At 41.9% G+C, this 22,660-nt stretch overlaps 1 protein-coding gene across 5 annotated transcripts in view; it reads left to right on the top strand.

Moving 5' to 3' along the window:
• The window catches only part of C2H8orf34 (chromosome 2 C8orf34 homolog), a 394,188-nt gene that overhangs the window by 342,260 nt on the left and 29,268 nt on the right, over positions 1-22,660 (top strand). The window contains exon 14 of one of the 5 annotated variants that reach the window (XR_012157172.1): positions 21,706-21,849. The exons of the other annotated variants lie outside the window; for them this stretch is intronic. The gene's annotated coding sequence lies outside the window, so the exon portion shown is untranslated. The remainder of the gene's footprint in view (positions 1-21,705; positions 21,850-22,660) is intronic. 5 annotated transcript variants of the gene reach the window in all.

The raw sequence follows: 22,660 nt of genomic DNA, 5'->3' as shown, positions 1-22,660 counted from the left end.
ATTGTAAGGAGAGTGATCACTTTAGATAAGCTATTACCAGCGGGAGAGTGGGGTGGGAGGAGGTATTTTTTCATGCTTTGTGTGTATATAAAAAGATCTTCTACACTTTCCACAGTATGCATCCGATGAAGCGAGCTGTATCTCACGAAAGCTTATGCTCAAATAAATTGGTTAGTCTCTAAGGTGCCACAAGTACTCCTTTTCTTTTTGCAAATACAGACTAACACGGCTGTTACTCTGAAATCCACTCTCGGCAGCAGCGGGAATTTGGCAGCAGCTCAGTCACAGCACGTTTCGCGCCTGGCGGCAATTTGGCGGCGGGGACGCGACTCTTCTTCGGTCGCTAGCGGCAATTCAGTGGCCGCACCATCACTCCGCATCCATGTTCGGCGGGCAGGATTCCGCCTCCCTGTTCGGTGGCAAGGTGGTGTTTGTTTTTTGTTTTTGTTTTTGTTTTTTGTTGTTGTTGTTTTTTTGAACGCTGGAACCGGCCCTGTAAGTTTTATAACAAAAGAAACAAAAGGTTTTTAAATAAATGGAAGAGCAAACAGAGCACAGCTCAAGTTACAATCCGGCTTTCTGACAGTCAGGAGGGCAGCTCTGCCTACTCCGAGGCCTCCCATTCCTCAGAACTACAAGGGAGCTCTGGCTTGTCTCTGAATGCCTGCATTAGCCTACAGCCCCCAGCTCTATATTAGTACAAACTGTACATTTGTGGAGGGTCTCAGCTCGTGTCTTGTTTGCACAGTGCCATGCATAATTGGGCCCTGGTCCATGACTGAGGCCCTTAGGTGCTACTGGAATAAAAATACTAATCAATAGCAGGGAGTAAATTTGGTATACTACTGCTAAGAACGAAATGCCTTGTTTCAGGGACCGTTACAAAATAGTATCTCAAGAACTGAGTATTTTGGACTTCCAGTTAGACTTAGGGTGACCAGACAGCAAATGTGAAAAATCAGGACAGGGGGTGCGGGGTAATAGCTTATAAGAGAAAAAGACCCCAGAATCAGGACTGTCTCTATAAAATTGGGACATCTGGTCACCCTAGTTAGGCTTAAACACCATCATTTTTAACTTGGGTGATTAAATGTACGCTAATAAATAATATGATTTTTTTAAGAGGCCAATGGAAGCAAACAGTGCACAATGTCTCTGAAGGGTCCCCACTTGGTAAGGTGCTTAACTTTAAGGACGGGCTTAAAGACAGACATACTTAAGTAGTACGTTTGCTGGATAAGGGTTAAAATCAGGCCTCTTTGTTGCTTAATTTAGGCAGTTGAGATTGAAAATTATGATCAAAATGTCCATTTTTAGGGCATGTTCTGTTCTGAAAAAAGTCACAATACATAGTTTATTGCTCAAAGTGTAAACTTTCTGTGACCCATTTAACAAAGGTGAAAGATAACTTTTAAAAGGCAAATGTGTGGAGTATCTGCAGAATGTATGTTAAACCTTAATGAAAGCCACAAATTGCTGCCAGGCTTTGGGGCTGATTGATTGTAGTTTCATATTAAGCTGATTTGTAGTTGACAAACTGTTCTCCTTTTCTGTCTTCCTGTAAATGAGAACTTCAGAGAGTTTATGGTCTGTAAAATCACCATAATCTCTGGGGGGGGAGGGGAAATACAATAGGAAGTCTTCTGTGCTCCAGAATAAAATGGAAACTGTGGTCACTGGCAGGAACAATTTGAACCAGATCGTGATTTATTCCATAAAATGCATCTGGCTTCTTGTAGGATTACATCCGAATAGAAAAATGACTGAAGAGAATGAGATGCTTGGGCTGAACTCTCCAAAGCAATGCAAACATGACATACAGAGCATCCCACACCCCTTTGCCATACAAGCCTCCTATAGTATCATCATACCCCTTGCAAGCTTTCTTTGCCCTCTGTTGTTCTTTCTGTCTTTGTATGAGAAGGAGGCCTGAACAGATTTCAGGGATATTATTTGTTGTAGGTCCATTAGCAAAACTGAACCCGGGTGACCTTTGAGCCATGAGCAATCCTGTTTGATGAACTGTAGAGATTTATATTGTAATGTGTTGTCCTTTTCACTTTCACGTCACAATATCAAAATGATCAAAACGCATAGCATGCAATCCACACTGGTGTTAAAAAACGTATGTACCGTGAAAAAATGGATCCATTCATTGGCTCCAAATCTCAATCTATTTCATGGTGCCAACCTTTAAGTGTTGGACAAATGGCTAATTGCTCCTCTTTCCTAATTGGCTTCTGCCTTTCACCAGATGATGTGGCCCTTAATGTTCACAGCTTTTTGTTTGTAGTTATCCCATTATTTTTTGAGGATTGTATGCTCTCTATTCCTGTTTCTGTTCTCAGGTCATTAAACAGTGAATTATCTGTTCTCTTCAGAGACATCCCTCCCAATAACAAGAATGAATGCAAATGGGTGGTTGGATAAATACTTTGTTGTCTTTGGTCATTTAAAATCTACTAAAAAAGAGCGGCTGGGCACTGGAGATCTGAAGGATTCTATGAGTAGTAGAAAGATCGATGGATGGAAACAGCTCTTCTGATGAGTCTCAATGTCACATAAGAAATACTGTATGCAGATTCACAGATCTACCTCATTTTTATGCCTGAGCACTCTTTCTTAAAAAGATGCTAATGCTGTCCAGCAGTGAGGTTCTGATACAACTATATAATTAGCTTTTCTTTTCCCATGAAAGAATATATTGCCTCTGACTTGCTTGTCCTTTGTCAGTCTAGCATTAGGATTCTGAATCCAATCCTTAAATCTACCCTGAAAATGGCAGGTTAGTAAGTGGCTGTTCTTGGCATTAGCAATGTATTGCTTTTAGCAAACAGAGAAGACTTCATTCTATACAGTAACAGCTCTGGCAAAAGGAAGCCAAGAGCCTCAGAGGGGGCCAGCAGTTTTTGGTTAACAGCGTGAATTTGTTTCTGAGCTTTTTCTTAGTATCACAATGGGCTCTTGCTGTGTACTTCTAATACCTCTGCAATGAAGTCAGGGTATAGTATGCCATCTGTCCAGGAGTCAACATTGCAGGTCAAGCTAATTTAAACTGTCACTTTTCATCTCACTGTGCCTGTATGCATTACATTTAATAGTTTGAGTGAGTGATTGTATCTGTTGACCTCTGTAACAAAGGACAAAGCTCATGTTTATATTTCTTCATTATCTTGAATTGTCAAGGCTATGGATATTTGATCCTTCCATGCAAAATACAGTTAAATCAGTGACTGATATTTCACCTTCATGTTATGAAAACCATACAGTTCTTTTTCTTTTCCATTTTTATAGAAAGATAAGTAAGAAGGGAATAAAACATGTGGTGACTTTCAGTGATTTTAATCTCTGACTGGGAAAGTTTAAATTCCAAAGTCAAGGCTTTTATTTATTTTGCAAACTGAAAATTAAGGGTTTATGGAGTCTGTTCACCTACTGATACACAGAGGTTCTGTGTGATGAACCTTGAGGAAAATTATGCTCATAAATCTTCTGGACACCAATGGAAGAACAATCCCAAATGATTATATTTTTAAGGTCAGGAATGAACTGACAAGTCTTAGAGAACTTCAGTCTGGTATAAATGAAATGTTCAGAATAGGGGTAGTAGGGAAATAATGAAAAATGTGTGTATTGGTGCAGTATAGACTTTTTTAATTTTTTTTTAATAGAGGAGCTGCTTTGGACAGTGGTATTAGCTTTGTCCCTTCAATTCATGTTCCTGCTACTTCTCACCTTGTGAACTGTTGCAGCTTCCTTACGCTACCAGATTTCCACCATGTTTTTCTCTTCCCCCACTGCAAAAGTAGTTAGAAGCGTTGGTGACGAGAAAAAAGTGACCCTCCCACAATCATGTTACTTTTAGGGTGTCTGTAGTTTTTGTTCTACAATACTGTGCAAATTCTAAGCTTCTAAATAAGCTCTCTTTATCCATTACAAGGATGCCAGGCAACCATCACAGGATAAACCTGCTGCTCTTTCACCCTAGGCCCGATCTATAGACATACATTGCACTTGCTTAATGAAAATTGGTGTAAGAATTGATTTACCTAAACGAGTGCAAATGGCCATGTAAGATAAGTATTGGTTAAACTAGTGCAGCATTCTCTTTAGATAAGGCCCTCTAGTCCTGCAGAAAATTGCATGCAGCCAAGCAGCAGCAACAGTCTGATCATCTGCCACGTCCATTCAGCCTCAAACTCTTTGGAGTTACTTAAAATGTGGGCATTAATTAACACAAGAAGTGTTTATTTTCAACAATACTAAAATAAGATTAATGGCCAAAAATCCATGGGTCCAGTTGTACACTAATCATTTATACATAGAAGAGACATGGTGCACACAGATTTTCCCCCTTCCCCCACCAGCTGTGCAAAAAGGAGTGTTTGGTGTCCCTGCTACAAAGCTCCCCTTATTTCCCTTAAATCACAATGCAGGAGCTCTCCATGGCTCAAATAATCCATATATGTGGATGAGCTGGGCAAAGTGTGGAGCCGGCAATGCCAGGGGAACATGCACTATTCACTGAGACACCTAGCAAACAGAGGTTGTGTCAACTTCCTGAAGGAGACTTACCCATTCTAGGGGGCCCTCTCAAAGAGGACTTTGGGACAAGTGATGGTTGTAAAGCCCCTGATAACACCACTGAGAATGGAAGTAATATTGCAGGGGCCCCAGAATTGATACAGTGCGCGGGACCTTCATGTATGTGCCCCTGGTAGAGCCTTGAGATCCAGTAGGTTTTTGCGGACAAGAGCCACTGTTTTCTTCTGGGAGGGAAGAATCCCACTCCCTCACAGGAAGAATGCAGAGCTCTGTATTGCCACACAAAACTACAATATGTTCCATTGTGAATGTTGCAGAGTTGAAAGAATGTTGAATTGCCAGAATTGATTAATGTTCTTACAATAATTTGGCCATTGTGCATATATGTTATATATTTGTGATGATCCATTTAATAACATAAACACAAACATTGAATTGCTCACAACAAGGAAAAAAGGGAATTGAAAACACTCTATGCAATATGTAGCTTTTAGCATGTAATTTCTTTATCTAATAATGACTGTATCAACATACAAATGCAATTAAACACAGCAAGTAAGGGGACAGACCTAGACCATGGATATATAGACAATAGAGTTAGGGCTAGCATCAAAGAGTTATATTATTACAGAAATTTTAGCAAACCCTTCAGTTTTTCCTCTCTTATTGAAATGCTATTTCTTATCTGAGTTGCTTCTGAACAATATTTCAATTCAGTATATCTTAGTTGTGCTTTATTAATCAAAATGGCACTATAAAGCCTTCCTTGTGGTTATTGAGAGTTAAATATTATATTCTCGGTAAAGGTTACCTGTCCAGAAACTAGATTCATAATTGGAAAGCAGAACTAATGGGATATTAGACCATTGTGAAGGAGAAAATTATGAGAAGCTATAATAATGACTTCATTGGCTATTATAAATCTGGCACAGTTATGATGTAACACAGTGCACTGCCATAGACTTAAATTGCCATTAAATAATTCTAGTAATCCAAAAGCATGGACAAAAGAGATTTAAAATTACAAATGAATTAATACTGGTCCAGGGTACCCTGAAATAGGGACTGAATGCAAATTAAATTTTTAGAGTGTAATAGTGACAAATACAGTTGGTAAGTACAGACATTTCCATTATCAGTATTTAAGACATGCTATAATGGGTTTGTTTAACCATACTGTATAGGTAATTACTTAGATAGGCATCTGCTCATTCCTGTTGAAAGTGCAAAAGTGTCCACATCTCAAAAAACACCAAAGCATGATAATTTGGCACCCTTGTTGTCACACTCATTTACATTCTTTCCTTTACACATAATCCCTCTAGATCAGGGGTGGGCAACCTTTTTTGCCCAAGGGCCACATCTGGATATGGAAATTGTATGACGGGTGATGAATGCTCACAAAATTGGGGGTTAGGGAGCGGGAGGGGGTGAGGGCTTTGGCTGGTGGCATGGGTTCTGTGATGGGACTGAGGATGAGGGGTTAGCGGTGCAGGAGGGTGCTCTGGGCTGGGACTAAGGGTTTCAGAGGGTGGGTGGGGGATCAGGGCTGGGGTAGGGGCTTAGGGGGTGGGGGTCAGGGGTGCAGGCTCTGGGTGGTGCTTACCTCAAGCAGCTCCTGGAAGCAGTGGCATGTTTTTCCTCTGGCTCCCATGTGGAGGCGCGGCCAGCCGGCTCTGGGGGCTGCCCCGTCCATAGGTGCTGTCCCTGCAGCTCCCATTGGCCGCAGTTGCTGGCCAGTGGGAGCCGCGGGGGCAATGTGTGGAGCCCCCTGGCTGCCCCTATACATAGGAGGCAGAGTGGGGCCAAATTAAAATGTTTGTAGGGCCGGATGCAGCACCCGGGCCATAGTTTGCCCACCCCTGACGTACATTAAAGCATCAGTTCAGGATAGTTTTCTTAACTCTACTGTCTGTATTTATTCTATCATTTTGACTTCAGTCTCTCGAGCTGTCAAACCAACACCTTCTTTGTCTTTGGTCCCCTCTCCCCTTCCTGTTTTAGTCTTTTGTAGTCCCAAAGCTTACATCAAAAGCTTATGACAAAAATACCAGGAATCAAGTAGGCCAGCACTTTCTGTGGGCACTAAATTAACTTCAAAACTTGTTCTGAAAAGGTGTGTGTGTGTATGGGGGGGAATTATTTATGATTTTGCTCTTAGTGAATATGTTCAAGAACCATATCTTTGTTGAACGTTTTAGCTGCGCAAAGATATTTCCGCCCTCCAAATGAGTTGTGACAGTGAATTTGGATATCCACTGGACTACTCCTAGGTGCTCCTGAATGAGAGTCACAAACTGACTAAGAGAGGAAGGTCTTGGGGCATGTCTACACATAGAGCACTGCAGCGATACACCTGGTGAAGATGCTCTGTGCCAACGGGAGAGAGTTTTCCCATCAGCACAATAAAACCACCTCTGAGCGGCAGTAGCTACATTGGCAGGAGAAGCTCTCATACCGACATAACATTGTCCATACTAGCGTTTATGTTGGTGTAACTTTTGTCGCTCAGAGGAGGGGCTTATTTGCACATCCGAGCAATGTAAGTTATGCTGACATAAGCTGTTGTGTAGACATAGCCTTAGTCTGACATATGATTTATTTTCATATTTCTGCCTAAAACTGGTGGATCCAGGTGACTTTTTGGGAAGGCAGGATTGGTCCTTACAGTGCATTGTTCACATGTTAGCTAGTCAAATTTAAATGTGGGAAATGTTTGGGCTTCTTCTGCTTTCAGTGGAAGATTACTCCACAACATAACAAACTACAGTCAGGAAGTTTTCCCTTACGTTCAGCCCAAATCTTCCCATTGTGATTTTTCACTATTACTGTCATGGTAGCTTATCTCTATGCATAAAGAACTATAAGAAGATCGTATATATGATGGCTGCCCGGGCTGTCTTCTTGACTACTTGTCCCACTCTAGAGAGGCACATTCTGGTTTCCACGTATCATTATCAATCCCTTCCTATAACTTCCTACTCAACTTGGGGGCTGGCCTGGCCCAAGAGGGAGAAGGCATGTGTCACAATCAGGATGTGAATAGTCTGACTTAGTGGTCAGAGCAGGAGTCAAGCCAGGTCAGACTTCAGAAATTCAGAATCTGAGACAGGGCAAAACCAAGAGTCAGGTATCAGGCAGGGTCAGGTTACTGGAGATCAGTAGGAGCAGGAGCAGGTATTGAAGGGAAAGCAGTCCTAAGCAGGGGGGAATCCAGTTGCATGGACAATTTCCTGTTCCTTTATTTTGGGTTAAATAGAAACTGGGAACCAATTAGGACCCCCAGTGTTCTCTCAAGAAGAGGCTGAATTCCTCTCTGAGTTCAACTTCTATTCTGACAATTGTTAGCATGTCACTTGGTGGCAGTTTGAAACTCACTAGCTCCCAAGAGCTTTGTGGACCAGGCGTTAAGACCTGGGACACATATGAGGAGGAAGAGGACACTCAAGACCACAAGATCCAAAGAGGTGAGAATCCAAATCACTGAGCACCTTCCTCTAACTCTTTAAGAGGGTAAAGAGTTTCATTAGCTGCCAATCATCTAATGATCCCTCCCCTCTTTCTTCTGCTGTGTCTGCCATCTAGTAGACATCTTGACTCTTTGTAGTGTTATAGAATCACAGAATATATATAGAATATTATAGAATCATAGAGTATCAGGAGGTCATCTAGTCTAATCCCTTGCTCAAAGCAGGACCAACACCAGCTAAATCAACACATCACTGTATGGATGTGTTGACTGTTTGGGTTTTGAAGCAAGTGTCAATAGACCCTATTGTACGATAACCAAATGGCTTTATTTCCAACCAAAGGCATATTAGGAAGGAAACCTCTCCTAGAACAGTACAGAATTGAGAGTGAATAGCACTCGGAGAAAAACAACTCTCCTAAACATCTTAAACCACTGTCCTTTCTTCATTCTCTGTTGGATAAATAGATAATAGCAAAACAGCTGTTGAGGTGATAACTAACTGCAACAGACACTGTGTATGTAGGCATTAGTAAATGAGTTTTTTGATGGTACTTGTGCACATCTAATTTCAAGGAAAGCAATTACCACCTCAGTTGTGAAGAAGAGACAATCTGATAGTGGTTCAGAGGCTGGAGGTGGCTGAAAGTGGGCTTTTATCCTTTTTACCCTTAAAAACAGGTCTTTGGCTTGACTGGGAAACACATCTGAACATCAATTTTACTCTCTAATGTATGTGTGTCTGCTGAACATCTGTAGAACAGGCGACAAGCCAGTGGCTTGGGAGAGGAGAGCTATTAATGAATGACAGTACAAAGGGTCCACAGTAAATTAAACTAACATAATTCTTCCTACTACTCTCATTTTAAGTTTCTTTCTTCTCATAGAATCCCTGTAGGGTTTTTCTCCTTCATACCAGGCAGATACTGAATGTCTCAGAAAATATGCTATAGTCATTTGTAGGTAATTAGTTTGATTTTTTTTTAACACTTCATTTCTCAGGTCTACTTCCTAAAATCTGAATATTTTAGGATAAATATCCAGCAAAGAGTAGAATCTGTGCATTAGTTTGCTACTTGGCTATCTATAAGTAGAAATAGTTTGATGAATATTTAGGCCTGTGCAAGGGAAAAGTGTAGTACTACCTAACTAGCTAAATATTTATCAACTTACAATCTGTACGTGATTATTAAAATTACTTTTCAAAGCAGTGGTTAGAAATGTCACTGTGATGTTTTCATCATAAGAATATGTCTGCTATACATTCATATTGCAATGAATGGCGTGAACAGTTTGTCAGTTGTAACTGCCATTTCACTACTGCTTCCAAGAAGCTCTTTCTCTAATGCTGCAGGAACTTGGGAAATGCAATTGCCATGTTAATGGACAATAATCGTTATTGGATAGATTATTATCCAAAAAAAGCCCCCAAAACTTTTATATAATAGAATATTCTGAGTAGGAATTTTGAAAATATGCCAATTATAATTTGGTTGCATTCACACTGGGTTTGCATCTTCAGCACCATTAGACTGGCATAACAGCAGCTTCCAATCTGAATGTTAATAATTTAGTTTATTTTAGCTAAGACATCTATTCTTTTAGTGATTCACACTTAGTAATTAGCTTTTGTGGTGTGCATATCTTTATATTACATTGTAATTTTCTTTTAGCTACTTAAACTGAGTCAAAAGATTAAGGCCCAGATAGTTCCCTCCACTTCAGAGAATGCAGGGTGCTCCAGTCAGACAGAGAGTAAGGAGAAGAGTGCTTCATTGTCCCTCTGTAGTTAACTTGAGGATGTGGCTGAGGGGAGAAGAGGTGGAGCCACTGTATGAAGTATTCTCCCCATCTGCAGGCATCTTCACACTTTAATGCTGAAGCTCTAATACTTGCTTCTCCTGTGTAGCCCCCTCCAGGGGGAACAGAGGGTTGTGCTGGAGTAGCATGCTTGGACAATGTCAGAGTGAATCCTGAAGGAGCCATACCATGCTCCCGGAGAGTCGAGGAGCAACCTTGTTTCAGAGGTTGACCTTGCAAAGTTTCTAACTAGTCATCAGGCTGAGACATTTTACCGCAAAGAGTGCATGGTCTGCTAAACCCACAGATTCCTTTCTTGGGAATCTATGGATTTAAAAGGTCCCCCTCCAAAATGTTGTAGCCTGATGAACTAGCTGGAAACTTTGTAAGGACAACCTCTCTGAATATCCCTCCCACAGGGATTTCCTTAGAAAGGTACAATTTGACAATACAGTTTCACTAGCAACAGAAAAACCTGAGTATGTCACTTTGGTTATATAATCTAGCTTTCTTTTGTTTTCATCATAAAAGTTCCGAAACCATGCCATCTTGAAGTTAGGGCTTAGCCACTTTATATAAATATGCTTATTAAACACTTTATGCTGTTAGGATATTAAAATATATTTGCTGTTCATTAATAGAAAGGCTGGACTTTATTATAGAAGAAGAATATTTCTATTATAACAGAAAATGCTATTTGATCTTGGGCTGTGAAATAGGGTATTCTAACCTACGAGTTTTATCATATCTCCTTTGTTCCATTCTTGTTAGCATTATGAAAGTCTTGAATAAGACTGAGCCATCTTTTAATTCTTAAACTGGCCTCTATAAAAGGGCTAGCCTGTCTTTGACCTATGTAAAAGAGAGGATCCTTAAAGGGAAGACTCCACTTTTGTTTGTCCAAATGTTGCAAGGGGAGTCTCTAGGCTATAGTCAACAATTCAAATTATATTTCTGCTTGTGTCTTAGTGTTGATTTGCATTTAAAAGGGGTTTCAATGGAGATATCAGTTCTTTGATGGGATTTATAACAAGAGACAAAGGCTAGTTAATATCTGATCTAATAGGTAAGTCCACAATGATGTGATGTAATTAGTAACCAATGGTTTGGATACCGACTGACCCTCATGTTTTCAGACTGCATAGAGTAGTGGTTCTCAAGTTATTTGATCACGCCTCCCCCCCTTACTTGTGTCTGTAGTAGTTTGACGCCACTCCCTGTGCCACAAAAGAACATATACCAGTAAAATAATCAACATGCAACTCCCACTAAATATTAAAAACAGTAAGGCATTGATTCAAACAGAGCCAATGGTCCATTGTAATAAAGCAAAATTGCAATTGTGGTTGGTGCTTACGATTAACTGTGCACACCGCATCATAGCAAATGGATTAACAACAGATGGCAACGACTTTGTATAATGCTATGCAAGCTGAATAGAAATCCATCAAAGTGCACAGCGCCGTATGAGGACCCAATATGTCTGGAGGAATCAACGTTGGTAATTATTCATTGCTGTGGGTAAAATATGAGCAGAAATTTTTTCCCCCTAAAGCTTCTCATGCTCCCCAGAATACATTCTGTGCCCCGCCCCCCGTGCCCGGAGGGCCCAACCCCCAGTCTGAGAACCTCTGGTATAGAGGATGGGCCTACTGGAGATGGGAAAAAAACAGACTGCTGAACTGGGTCAGGGAGAGAGAGTGTTTCATAAAAGAATATTATCCCGCAGGTCGGTTGAAAATAACTTGTTTACTGTAAAGTTTGTGAATAAATGTTTCAGCAGATTCCAAGACTTGATCGGGGCCTGACATAAAACAAAGTATAAAGTACTTGCCATTTCCCCCATTAAGTAAAATATAAGGCCAATAAAGTTTAATAATAAAATATAGGATTAGAAGTAGAGTAGGTAAAATGGTAAACAATAGGCCACTCAACATTTTCAAAGAGATCCCAACATGTATGCTGAAACTTAAACTATATTCCACTGTAATTATACTACGGAATGTATAATGTTGTGGTCTGAAGGTTTTTTTCATATGACTTTGGGATGGCTGCACTATATGTGAATGGTGAAGCCATGAGTGAACCTTCATGGCTTTCTCAACTCCTGTAGCCCAAACTGCTGCTTCAGACTCCCTTTGCCTCAAGACTATTCTGATTCCTTTAACTGCCACCCCACACCCTGTGCTCATCACAACTGCCCTTACCTTCCATTTTGGCACACCATTAACTCCTCTCTCTTTCCCTGGCCTCCCTCTTATATTATGATGGTGACCTGAACTCTGATTTTTTCCCCAGGCAATCTTGACTCTCCCCCATAGCATTGTCAGCCTTCCATCCCCTCTGGCAATATGAAATGTGGAGAAGGTAGTCTACCTGAACAGTTGTAAGTGGAGTATTGAAACTGTTAACCAAAGAACGCATTGGCTTTATAACTGACTTCATACCTATGTTTCTGATACTATGTGTGTTGCTTCATCAGCACACTGACTTTTGCTGCTACCATGTAAGTGTCATAATATCATGACCTCAGCCTTGGAGACTTGTATGAGATAGTCTTGCTCTTTGTCTAATTGCTCTTATATAACTGGCAGAATGTGGGATCTTTGTGAACAGCAGGAAATGTCTGTCTCTCTGAGCATGCATGCTCTATTGAGAGGCCCTCTTATTTGTCTAGTTACTAGTAAGAGATCATGACAGTATGGATGACCATAATGAAAGCTGTACAATTAAAAATGAGGTATTTAAGATGACATGAACCTATTTGATGGAGTGTCTCTGATTCTTCTCAGAGAGGAGCTATAGGGGCAGAGTCAGTGTTGCTTAGATGACACTGATTTTTCTCTGTAATATCTATGGGGTTGGGGGAGGAGAGTAGTTGTTTTTCAAAGTAGACTCTTAATTTTGAATTTGCATGCACTTACAAGTTTTTCTAAAATGTTCTTTTAAGACTTATTCAAGAAAGTTTGCAACCTTAACTTTTGCTTAACAACTCTTTTTGTCGGGGGTGGGGGGGAACACAACTGATGTATCTGCCATGTCTCAGTTTCTCCTCTGTGCCTGTAGAATTTTCATGTTCCACACAACAGGTATTTTAGCTAAAGTCTCTCCTGCTGGGGTTTGATTTATTGTTATTATTAAACAAAAAAATCATGCAACACTTCACCTTTTATCCAGGCTTCTCAAGTCTTTTCTGGCTCTTTTTTGCCTGGGCTTCACAACATTTCTATTCTGAGGCCTCCTAGTAATCTGGTTCCTGGGCTCCTGTCCCAGCTCTATCTGAACAGGGCACTCCACCCATTCTCAATCCAAAGCCCGAGCCACTGTCCTACCCCGGGCTGCTGCCATCCTCCTGACAGTCTCTATGAAGAACATCCTCCAAGGTCTTTCCCAGTCTTCAGTCTCTGCCAATTGAGCCAAGACTTCGACTTATATCTGCAACAATAATCATGTGTTCTTCAGTGTCATGGCATGTTCTGTCATGTGCTCTGTCTGGAAACTATACTCCTGAGCTCAGACCTTAAAAGAGCTACAGCCCTGAAACTTAGAGTACATGTCCTGTGGTAATCTAACCCTTAGACAAAGATGGTCAATTCTAGAACTGAAAATGGAGGTGATAGGGCCTCAAAGAAAAATGTCAAAGCTTTTCAAACTTGGATGCCTAAACTTACACTCCTGAATCTATGTTTAGGCACCTAAATTAGAGGCCTGATATTTTTAGCTTTGCTGAGTACTTGTATCTCTTTGTGTGGGACAGAGAAAATGGTTTCCTTTAAAAACAATGTAGTGGACTGGGGGTAAGTTGGGAGTTGTCTGTAATATTTTTGTGAATCCTCTGCATGCCTCAGTTTCCCTCTATACTTTGCATTGCTACTCAGTGGGTGAAAAAAAGGCTAAAGCTAGTCTTGGAGGAGAGCAACAGACATGAAGTTTTTGTGTGGTGTGGCTGTTTGGGGTGGAATCAATGGGTTATTAAAGGACTGTCTGAAACAACCCCATATCCATGGAGAATCCAGAAAGACAATAGGAACCCCACTGGTTAGGACATTCATACCTAGCAACCAGCAGCCAAGAGGAAGGCAGGGAAGTGGAGTGCAGGCCCCAGCTTGAGAACAAAGGGGAAAGGCATTAGGTAGCTGGAATAAAGGCTGCCCTTTGAAGAGAGAGACACAGATCTCACCTTGAACTGAGCCAGAACCAGAAAGGGATTCCATGGCATCTTGGCTGGGTGGAATGCTGGTGTCACAACCCAAGGGCCCCATCCCTTAGGGGGTCCCCTGGGGAGACAAATCAGCACTGTATGTTGCTAACACTGTTGCAAGCATTACAAGGCATGTTGGGGAAGGGTTAAAGGTGTGAGTGTGGAGTGGAAGATTCTTTTGCAGGTTGCGAGAGGCCTAAAGGGGTGGTGAAGGAGAAAGGAATGGGTTAACTTGACAGTCCAGGTCTGAAGATAAGACACCGGCTTCCGCCCAAGGTTCCAGCACACAAGCGATGCTGGGCTGCCTGCCCAGAAAGACGGGGGCCTGGATTCCCCCTCCTGCCACCCCCCACCCCCCCGACCAGCCATGGAAGATTCAGCTGTACAAACCTGCAGGGGCTGCAAAACCCAGCGAGACAATGAAGGCCAGTGAGGGGGTAAGCAACTGCTGTAGTGTCCCTGAAGCTGATGTGTTTTGGGAATGCTGAAGAAGCCACTAAGGCCAGTTTGGACTGGTACAATGAGCATGGGGAACAAAGGCCCTGAAGGAAATGCCCTCAAGAGACCCCAGGACTTGAAAACCCTCCAGGGATCTGAGGGAAATCGGAGATCAACAGTGGACCCTGGATGACCTGTGCACAGGGCAGAACTCCCATCCACCCTCCCCCTCTTCTTCTTACGTTACACCCAGGCTTGACCAGCCTCACATAGTGCGGGTGTGAATATGAAAGTGGGTTAGGGCTTGGGGCACTAACGCTTTTTTCCTTCCTTTGAGTGACATGGCTCAGTCTCTGAGGTGTTGAGGCCATATGGCCTACTAAGGTAGAATGGGTCCTCTTGGGAGCCTGCCACAAAGCTGGGGTGTAGCACAGATTCTGTGGATTCTGTGGATCTGTGCTATGATCACACTTATTTTGCACAGCTCTGACTGAAAAGCTTAGTTGCAGTAGAATGCCTCAGATCCCTGGAGGGTTTTTAAGTCCTGGGGTCTCTTGAGGGCATTTCCTTCAGGGCCTTTGTTCTCCATGCTCGTTGTAACAGTCCAAACTGGCCTTAGTGACTCAGATTTATAAGTGGCCTGACGCTCTTCTTGTCATGCTGAAATCTTGTGGACTGAATCCTGTAAAATCCATTATTTTATATATATAATGGTAGTTTGTGGCCATCCTTTTCTACACTTACTAGTTACGAAAAATTCTGCTGGAGCCTTTCTTTACATTGTTCTAAATAGCTTGGCATTTGGCACTTCTTAGAATGGATGATATTGCAAGAGGCACATTTAACGTCATTGTGTGTGTGTGTGCATACACAATAATCCAGTATCAAAATAAATACATGTAACCCTTCTGCCTGTCAGAGTTGGCAGCAACAAGGGCCGGGTTCAATATCTAGGGGATCCATTCCAAAAACACAATGCAAACCGGCTCGAGCCCCCACCCAGTGACCTGGGACAAATATATACCACCCCCGCTGGGCGCCTCCAAGAGGCAATACTTCCCCTCTCGCAAGCACATTGTCTGAGTGTAGCAAAAGTCTTTTAATAACAGAGAGAAACAATGTGGCATTATGTTGGGGAAACACCACCAACAGGATTCATAACACAACCCATGAGCAAAAAAAACCCTCCCCAAGCAAATTGGGGCATGCCCTTTTCCCTTTGGTTCTTGAGTCCAGCAACCCCAAATCACCCAAAGTCCCAAAGGTCTCTGTCCCTGGTCAGGGCAGCCCCAGAGTTCGAAAGTTTATCTGCAGAGCTTTACCTCCCAACCTGGGTGGAGATGGGACGGGGGTAAGAGGCATCTGAAGCTGACCGCCCCACAGCTCCATAGGCCCTCGCTCCGCTCCGCCAGCAGCCCCACGAACTCCTTCGCTCTGCTCCGCGTCCCACCAGCAGCTCCCGCCATCCCACGAACTGCTCCACCAGCTGGTCCACAAACTGCTCCGCGTCCCACCAGCAGCTCCCGCCGTCCTACGAACTGCTCCACCAGCCTGTCCACAAGGCACTCCAGCCATCCTGCAAACTGCTCCACAATATATCTTCAGGCTCCCCCACTACTTAACACAACGCTCAGTGATTTCAGCTCTTAGTCAGTTCAGCTCTTTGGTGAATTCAGCTTGTAGTAGGGGAGCCTCAGTGCTGGTGCACTATTAGCCCAAAGTGAGCTCAGCAGCCTGCAACTAGACTCCTAATGGAATCAAAATTAGCTCTGATATTCCACAGTGGAGAGAGGAGGAAGTGCAATTAGCATGTAAGGCCCTCACCGTGGGGCCCATGCCACCAAGTATTAATACTTGTCCCCAGCCTCTCTCTATTCACAGAGTTTTGGAACCCATGACCCTTGCCTAGCGAGTGCTACTTAGTTGATGGTGAGTCCCTCCATCATAACAAAAGGCCAAGTACAGTTCCAAGCACAGTTCCCATAATCAGGGTAATAACAATTTATTCTTCCTGCCCCAATAACAGAGACACTGGGGATCCCACAGCAGCCAAAGTGACCATTTGGGCAGCTATGGCCTCATTCTGGGCTGGGTGGGTGTGCCTATGCAAATGAGATCAGCCCCTGAAGTTCTTTTCCACAACTTGCCACACCTCACCACCAGATGTCAGGGTGGAGCTCATCCTGACACTGCTTACATACAAATAAATAGACCTAAATCTCAGATTAATATTTTATGCAAGTGAAATTGCTACCACTGTCAACTTCCTTTCTCAGGCCAATTCATTAATTATTGTACTGTAGCTGTCTAACTTGGGCCTCATTCCTGCAATGATATTGAAAACAAATATTTGCAGAGAGCTTCCCTAAAGCCAATGAGGCTCTGCACGGAAGGATCCACACTGAAGTCAGTAGATTTTTTTTTGATGGGGGGTGTTAAAGAATCCTACTAGATGTGATTGATGTCTCAGGATTGGGGTCCTAGACTGTAAGCTCATTAGGGCAGGGGCCTCTACTTATTATGTGTCAGTAAAGCCCTAAATGCACATCACCCTACAGATAATAAAAATAATGAATTTCAATCCTTTCTAAAGTGAAAAGAGGATTATATTCAGGCTTCCAAGCTTGAGTTTGATGAGATGTGATGCTAAGATGACAGGGAGTCCAATGTGTGGATATGTTTTTTCACATTAGCAACTGCTGTCCCAAACTGTATTATAGTGTGTGATATTAAACAGCTGCCTCATTTTACCCTAAATGTAGGAGTAGTGGATTTTATATCACTTTTAAAATTGTAAGGCATTTTCAAAGCTTTGAGAAGAAAGACACGCAAGCTGTAAAATAGTAGCACTGAAAAACTTCATGGTAGTTGGGTTTGATCTGCAATAATTTGCTAATGCAATACAAAGTTGCTGACATCATATAATGCTTGTTCTTGGCACTTTTATATCACATTATCCAACCACCATTTCCTATTATTTAAATACCAAATCGGTCAAGTCAGTAATTTGAGTCTATCCCCAGCATGTACTGGTGAAATATTATGCGAATAGCTGCCATGATTAATATTTACAACCAGTACCTTTCCAGGAGGAAAAAAAACTATATTATATAGATATAGTTGTATAGATGTATAAAAATAAAGGTATTCTGCCAACACATTAACCTACAATGTATATCAAATCATCTGGTGGCTTTGAAAGCTGGATGTGGTAGTATTTCTTGCCCATTTACTTTTGCCACTGTGAGGGAAGAAATAAAAGTTATTTAGGGTCACTGAAAGAATTCTTTGAGAGTCGTTCATCGTTAATAAAATTACACTCAGGAAGTTTAGGATGGATGAAAAAGGGAAAGTTTTATAAACTACGCAGGCATTCTTCCTGTAGGGATTATACACAGGATATACACTGGGATGTAGCACATTAGGGATTGTGGTTTTTGTCTTCATTTTTTGTGTCTTAAATGTATGATTCATACCATTATAAATGAAAGGCACCTGCACCCAATGGGACACTCACATCCACATTTAATTGAACCATTCATTGCTCTGTGTAAACATGTTCACAATGAACCAAGGAATACAGTTAGTGGTGGGTGTAAACTTTAATGCAAAGGGTATCCTCATCATGTATGCAGTGTAGTTGTAGCTATGGATATTAGAGGGACAAGGTGGGGGATTTAATATCCTCTTTTATAGAACCAACTTGTATTTAGTCAGAGAGACAAGGGCATTGGATGACGTACACCATATCTTGTGATAGGCAAGTGTTAGATCCATGGATCTCGAAAGGTGTGTTGTGGGGGGTGTTTTCAGGTTTTGCATCTACTGTTCTGGGAGGGTCTGGTGCCGCTTTGAGTTGGTGTGTCCTGGTCTGTGGGGAGCTTGCTTCTGATGATCAGCTTGGAGAGGCTGGGGTTTGTTTAAAGGCCAGAAGTGGAGATTCTGGAAAGATGTCTTTCAGGATGGGGTTCCCATCGAGTATGGGTTGTAGTTGTTTGTTGTTACCCTGTATGGGCTCCAGTGTGGGGTGGTAGGTGAAAACTAAGGGTGTGCAGTTGTGGGGGGTTTCATTTCTGTATACAATCTGCAACTCACTATCCCCCTCTCTTTATCCTATGACTGCAGAGGTGTTAAAAGGCCACTCTGCCTTGAATGGTTCCTTACAATATGTGCTAACTACTTATATTAAATCTGTTCCACCTTGCATTTTGCTGTGATACTGGGAATACCTTTCCCAGACCTGAAGAAGAGCTCTGTGTGGCTCAAAAGCTGCTCCAATAAAAATGCTACTTCACCCACTGTGTGTCTGTCATTATTCTGGTGCTTCATAGTACCCTTCAAGGCATGTAAGTATTGCTGTAGCCCTTTAACAGGTGGATAAATTGCATTTCTGAGACATTGAGTTGTGACTGTAATTTCCTATTATATTCTTGAAAATCCTTATATTGAATGCAAATTTTATGTAGTATTGTGGGACTGGATGTAACTTCTCTGGAGGAACACATGGGCAATGTAAACCTTGGAAAATGTTATAAGCTTCAAAGGACTATTTTAAACAATGCGCCAAATAAGAAGGAACTTTTGGGGCAAACAAAATTAAGCGTGTATCCTAGGAAATACCCAAATGCAAATTCCCACCTCCTGACCCAGCCTTTTGAAGCTATGCCCTGAGAAGAGAACCATTGTGTGTTGATTGCCTATTCCCAGAATCTGAAGGTCAAAGGTTGAAACTATATAAAGCAGAGACTGACTAATTTATGGGTGTGTTTTGTTCTGAACTGAAGCAGTTGTGAACATATAACCACAGAAAAACTCATTTTATGGGTCTTGAAGGACTGATCACCTACTGGAGCCTTTGTTGGAGTTGGGGTTGATCTCTGGTAAGCTTATTAGCATGTGAGTAGGTTCTTTTATTGTTTTCATATGTTTTCTCCGTAATGCTTTCACCTTAAGAATAAATGTGCTTGCTTAGAAAGAGCTGTGTGGTAACTTGTAATTCTGGGCATTACAACTGTTCATAGCTCTTAGAAGAAAGGAAAACACTGACACAGGCCTCTTTAGGCAGTCTGGCTTGCTGGGGAACTCACAGTGTAGGCAGAGAACTGTGCAGCTTGGGGAAAAAACCTGGTCAGGAAGGAGACAGATGCGATTCTCCACCCAAGAGAGGTGATGGCTGAGGAGTCAGGAGTCTACAGTAGGTGCTCTTGATGGATCATGGAGGGGAAATACAGGTGCAGTTGCCTTAAACTGTGATGTGCGTGCCTCGCTCGAAGGTACCCAATGAATAAGGCTATATCTACACTGCAGCTGGGGACCGTGCTTGCCCATGTGGCAAGATTAGACACACGCTAGCTCTGTTTATGTTACTGTGCTAAAAATAACCATGTAGCAGTGGGAAAAGTGATTAATGACTGAGTTCCTTGCTGCTTAATGTAACCAATAATCTACTGTACTTACAACTTAAAGAAATGTATATTAATTTAGTCATTTTTATTGATGTCCTCAGACAATAGGACCAGTATGATGTGTACAGGGTAAGGTTACTACGGAAAAACTGAGACACAGCCAGGTTATAAATCTTGCCTGGGCTGGGCTGGGGCACTGTAAAGTGAAGGCTTAAAGGGACTAGGAATGCAGATCCTTAAGAAGGGGTCCTTCCAAGATACAATTGAGGCATGTTGATGAGGATGGTTTGAAGAAGTTTATGCTGTTGCTGTCTGATGTACTTAAGTTTAGTGGCTAACAAGAGGATGTTAGCCTCCAGGGCTGATCATGGGGTACCATTGGACTTGCATATGGAGTAGGAGCGTCTGCAGGTATTTTGTGAGTTCCATTTTAGACATGCAGAACTGAAAATGTGGCCCTTTAAATTCAGGCTGTTGTGTTTTTTTGTTTTTTTTGTACCAAAGCTAATGCATAAACCTCTGGGCAGAGTGGAGGGTAGGGAAAAGGATTAGAATGAAAGTTCTGGCATAGTCTAAATGATATGTGCATTAGAGAGTGCTGTTCTTCGGCCATTCTTTTTCAGCTTGTATAAATGAGTAGTATTTCCTGTCTTGTTGCTCCTTATGCACTAAAAAGTATCCATAGACGTACTATTAGAGTGAAGAGAGAACTCTGAAAAACATTCTGGTTCCTTGAGAACTATTCTCCTATATTCACCTCATATAACACCTTCTCATTACAAATGTTGTTCAAGTCAAACCAGTCCGGTAGTGAGTCTCTAAATAAACTTTCTTTTGGTCTTAAAGTCTATTCGCTGTCTCTCTATTTGCTTTCCTCTTTTGTGCAACTAAGATTTATGAAGGGCTGCTGTTATGGTGCTGTGTGTCTTCTTACATCAGCGTCTTTATACTCAAGTCCTTGGAGCACAGAATTTAGAGTGGCCATAAAATACCTTTCAAATGTTCTGAATCTGATACAGACAACCAACAGAATAAATGGGTAGTTCCATTAACCTCTACATGGAACTACAGCTCCTGACTAATTGAAATTAGAGTGGGGGCCAAACCAACCCCCCTATTCCAAAATCTCAGAACTTGGAGGAAATTCTTGACATAGTATCTTGTTACCCCTATCTGTTCTGGGTCAAGCCAATTCTGGATTTGAGCAACACTGATCTCCAAGGATGTTTGAATATGGCTCCAAAATGTGTGGCTCTTGCCATTCTCTAATTAAAATATGAAAACACCTTGCAAATCTAAGTAGGCATTTCCTCTGTATGAATTAGTAGTTTGACATTTTTTAGTCAGCAGCCTTGTCATAACTGGGTTTTTCTAGTCCTTCCAATTAAGATGCTTGATTTTTTTGTCTTTCTACTTGGCTCCCTGTTTTGGCATGAGATTCATTTCGGAATTTGATAGGGAAAGCTTCCATATGAGGCTCTTCTATTCAGTCTGCTATGGGTCTTGTATGGAAAGGACAGCATACAAAGAAGGAACAGGACCTTTTTTAGATGGCTTCCCTTGAGAAGTGAACAGCCTTGTCACCCAGAATAACTTGAATTTACTCTATGTACCCACAGCCACCCAAAAAGCAACTTTTAGGGGACCAAACTGGAAGAATGTGAACCACTGAAACCAATGTGCAAAAATGCAGCAAGTTTCTACAAAATGTGAAAAAGTGAATTTCAGACTTTGGACTGCTTCAGCTGTAATCCAAGAGTGTATCTCTCTTGGGAGCCACATTTCCCATTGTTATAGCACATTGGATTAGATTTTAATTGATCTCTTGTTCTTTCTTTCCTGGGCAGAATGAAGGCTTTGAACATGAATACTTGCTCATAAACTAAATGGTTTCAGCTGTTGCCACTGCACATAATTTCTACGAAGAATTTTGTCAGTTGTTTAGGGATTTCTCGGTTTTTATGGAGAAGGAAGGCTGTATGTTAACCCAGGTGACTGCAACAAATGTGGAATATTGGGGAAAAGTCACTATCCAATAAATGTGTCCAGTTTTGGGCCCCACACTTCAAGAAGGATGTGGATAAATTGGACAGAGTCCAGCGAAGGGCAACAAAAATGATTAGGGGTCTGGAACACATGACTTATGAGGAGAGGCTGAGGGAGCTGGGATTGTTTAGCCTGCAGAAGAGAAGAATGAGGGGGGATTTGATAGCTGCTTTCAACTACCTGAAAGGGGGTTCCAAAGAGGATGGCTCTAGACTGTTCTCAATGGTAGCAGATGACAGAACGAGGAGTAATGGTCTCAAGTTGCAGTGGGGGAGGTTTAGATTGGATATTAGGAAAAACTTTTTCACTAAGAGGGTGGTGAAACACTGGAATGCGTTACCTAGGGAGGTGGTAGAATCTCCTTCCTTAGAGGTTTTTAAGGTCAGGCTTGACAAAGCCCTGGCTGGGATGATTTAACTGGGAATTGGTCCTGCTTCGAGCAGGGGGTTGGACTAGATGACCTTCTGGGGTCCCTTCCAACCCTGATATTCTATGATTCTATGACACAAGACAAGACTGCAGGCAGGATCATATTTAATCTGATTTAAAAGATCCTTTAACACTACATATAATATATTTTACTATTGCTTAAATTGCATATGTAGTATAGACAGAGCTAGGAGCATTGCCTACAGGTAGGATTGCCCAGCACTTCCAATTATAAAACCTGTTTTCAGTTGGTTGTAATTTTACTACATTTACTACATTTTAACCATTTGGGCTAAAAGCATTTCCATGCTGGGTGTCTGCCGTGGG

This window comes from Lepidochelys kempii, chromosome 2, assembly GCF_965140265.1.
Source record: "Lepidochelys kempii isolate rLepKem1 chromosome 2, rLepKem1.hap2, whole genome shotgun sequence".
NCBI lineage: Eukaryota > Metazoa > Chordata > Testudines > Cheloniidae > Lepidochelys > Lepidochelys kempii.
This window is presented reverse-complemented; position numbering and strand designations above follow the sequence as displayed.